We start from the raw sequence: 2,500 nt of genomic DNA on the forward strand, positions 1-2,500 counted from the left end.
AACATCGTTCTGTTGATGCATTCCATTTTCAAATGTATTCATTTATGAACCAGTAGTAAGAAGTAGAAAAGTTCAAACAGAAACCATAAAGCTCATCTACAGCCACACCACACTGGATACGCCCAATCTCATCTGATCTTGGAAGCTAAGCAGTGTTGGGCCTGGTTAGTACTTGGATGGGAGACCACCTGGGAATACAAGGTGCTGTAGATATTTTTATACTGCCAACACCGTTCTGTTGATGCATTCCATTTTCAAACGTATTCATTTATGAACCAGTAGTTAGAAGTAGAAAAGTTCTAACAGAAACCACAAAGCTCATTTACAGCCACACCACACTGGATACACCTAATCTCATCTGATCTTGGAAGCTAAGCAGTGTTGGGCCTGGTTAGTACTTGGATGGGAGACCACCTGGGAATACAAGGTGCTGTAGATATTTTTATACTGCCAACACCGTTCTGTTGATGCATTCACTTTTCAAATGTATTCATTTATGAACCAGTAGTTAGAAGTAGAAAAGTTCAAACAGAAACCACAAAGCTCATCTACAGCCACACCAAACTGGATACGCCCAATCTCATCTGATCTTGGAAGCTAAGCAGTGTTGGGCCTGGTCAGTACTTGTATGGGAGACCACCTGGGAATACAAGGTGCTGTAGATATTTTTATACTGCCAACACCGTTCTGTTGATGCATTCCATTTTCAAACGTATTCATTTATGAACCAGTAGTTAGAAGTAGAAAAGTTCTAACAGAAACCACAAAGTTCATCTACAGCCACACCACACTGGATACGCCCAATCTCATCTGATCTTGGAAGCTAAGCAGTGTTGGGCCTGGTTAGTACTTGGATGGGAGACCACCTGGAAATACAAGGTGCTGTAGATATTTTTATACTGCCAACACCGTTCTGTTGATGCATTCCATTTTCAAACATATTCATTTATGAACCAGTAGTTAGAAGTAGAAAAGTTCTAACAGAAACCAGAAAGTTCATCTACAGCAACCCCACACTGGATACGCCCAATTTCATCTGATCTTGTTAGCTAAGCAGTGTTGGGCCTAGTTAGTACTTGGATGGGAGACCACCTGGGAATACAAGGTGCTGTAGATATTTTTATACTGCCAACACCGTTCTGTTGATGCATTCCATTTTCAAATGTATTCATTTATGAACCAGTAGTTAGAAGTAGAAAAGTTCAAACAGAAACCACAAAGTTCATCTACAGCCACACCACACTGGTACGCCCAATCTCATCTGATCTTGGAAGCTAAGCAGTGTTGGGCCTAGTTAGTACTTGGATGGGAGACCACCTGGGAATACAAGGTGCTGTAGATATTTTTATACTGCCAACACCGTTCTGTTGATGCATTCCATTTTCAAACGTATTAATTTATGAACCAGTAGTTAGAAGTAGAAAAGTTCTAACAGAAACCACAAAGCTCATCTACAGCCACACCACGCTGGATTCACCCCATCTCATCTGATCTTGGAAGCTAAGCAGTGTTGGGCCTGGTTAGTACTTGGATGGGAGACCACCTGGGAATACAAGGTGCTGTAGATATTTTTATACTGCCAACACCGTTCTGTTGATGCATTCCATTTTCAAACGTATTCATTTATGAATCAGTAGTTAGAAGTAGAAAAGTTCAAACAGAAACCACAAAGCTCATCTACAGCCACACCACACTGGATACGCCAAATCTCATCTGATCTTGGAAGCTAAGCAGTGTTGGGCCTGGTCAGTACTTGGATGGGAGACCACCTCGGAATACAAGGTGCTGTAGATAATTTTATGCTGCCAACACCGTTCTGTTGATGCATTCCATTTTCAAACGTATTCATTTATGAACCAGTAGTTAGAAGTAGAAAAGTTCTAACAGAAACCATAAAGCTCGTCTACAGCCACACCACACTGAATACGCCCAATCTCATCTGATCTTAGAAGCTACGCAGTGTTGGGCCTGGTTAGTACTTGGATGGGAGACCACCAGGGAATACAAGGTGCTGTAGATATTTTTATACTACCAACACCATTCTGTTGATGCATTCCATTTTAAAACGTATTCATTTATGAACCAGTAGTTAGAAGTAGAAAAGTTCTAACAGAAACCTGAAAGTTCATCTACAGCAACACCACACTGGATACGCCCAATCTCATCTGATCTTGTTAGCTAAGCAGTGTTGGGCCTGGTTAGTACTTGGATGGGAGACCACCTGGGAATACAAGGTGCTGTAGATATTTTTATACTGCCAACACCGTACTGTTGATGCATTCCATTTTCAAATGTATTCATTTATGAACCAGTAGTTAGAAGTAGAAAAGTTCAAACAGAAACCACAAAGCTAATCTACAGCCACACCACACTGGATACGCCCAATCTCATCTGATCTTGGAAGCTAAGCAGTGTTGGGCCTGGTTAGTACTTGGATGGGAGACCACCTGGGAATACAAGGTGCTGTAGATATTTTTATACTGCCAACACCGTTCTGTTG

General features: G+C 41.4%; 8 non-coding genes and 3 pseudogenes across 8 annotated transcripts; all 11 read left to right on the top strand.

Annotated features, from left to right (window-relative positions):
- Positions 1-94: 94 nt before the first annotated feature.
- LOC135062647 (5S ribosomal RNA) lies at positions 95-213 on the top strand. Its single transcript, XR_010248995.1, has one exon. It is a non-coding gene; the product is annotated as a 5S ribosomal RNA (ribosomal RNA).
- A 107-nt stretch (positions 214-320) lies between these two features.
- On the top strand, positions 321-439 carry LOC135060346 (5S ribosomal RNA). Its single transcript, XR_010246740.1, has one exon. It is a non-coding gene; the product is annotated as a 5S ribosomal RNA (ribosomal RNA).
- A 107-nt stretch (positions 440-546) lies between these two features.
- Positions 547-665, top strand: LOC134886635 (5S ribosomal RNA). The gene has a single exon (XR_010170715.1). It is a non-coding gene; the product is annotated as a 5S ribosomal RNA (ribosomal RNA).
- A 107-nt stretch (positions 666-772) lies between these two features.
- LOC135063482 (5S ribosomal RNA) lies at positions 773-891 on the top strand. The gene has a single exon (XR_010249811.1). It is a non-coding gene; the product is annotated as a 5S ribosomal RNA (ribosomal RNA).
- A 107-nt stretch (positions 892-998) lies between these two features.
- On the top strand, positions 999-1,117 carry LOC134893492 (5S ribosomal RNA; annotated as a pseudogene).
- A 107-nt stretch (positions 1,118-1,224) lies between these two features.
- LOC135070557 (5S ribosomal RNA) lies at positions 1,225-1,342 on the top strand. The gene has a single exon (XR_010256718.1). It is a non-coding gene; the product is annotated as a 5S ribosomal RNA (ribosomal RNA).
- Positions 1,343-1,449: 107 nt separating this feature from the next.
- LOC135069904 (5S ribosomal RNA) lies at positions 1,450-1,568 on the top strand. Its single transcript, XR_010256084.1, has one exon. It is a non-coding gene; the product is annotated as a 5S ribosomal RNA (ribosomal RNA).
- Positions 1,569-1,675: 107 nt separating this feature from the next.
- On the top strand, positions 1,676-1,794 carry LOC134887542 (5S ribosomal RNA; annotated as a pseudogene).
- Positions 1,795-1,901: 107 nt separating this feature from the next.
- LOC134891903 (5S ribosomal RNA) lies at positions 1,902-2,020 on the top strand (annotated as a pseudogene).
- Positions 2,021-2,127: 107 nt separating this feature from the next.
- LOC134886679 (5S ribosomal RNA) lies at positions 2,128-2,246 on the top strand. Its single transcript, XR_010170757.1, has one exon. It is a non-coding gene; the product is annotated as a 5S ribosomal RNA (ribosomal RNA).
- A 107-nt stretch (positions 2,247-2,353) lies between these two features.
- On the top strand, positions 2,354-2,472 carry LOC135062658 (5S ribosomal RNA). Its single transcript, XR_010249006.1, has one exon. It is a non-coding gene; the product is annotated as a 5S ribosomal RNA (ribosomal RNA).
- Positions 2,473-2,500: the final 28 nt, after the last annotated feature.

This window comes from Pseudophryne corroboree, chromosome 3 (assembly GCF_028390025.1).
Source record: "Pseudophryne corroboree isolate aPseCor3 chromosome 3, aPseCor3.hap2, whole genome shotgun sequence".
In the NCBI taxonomy this organism is placed as follows: Eukaryota; Metazoa; Chordata; class Amphibia; order Anura; family Myobatrachidae; genus Pseudophryne; species Pseudophryne corroboree.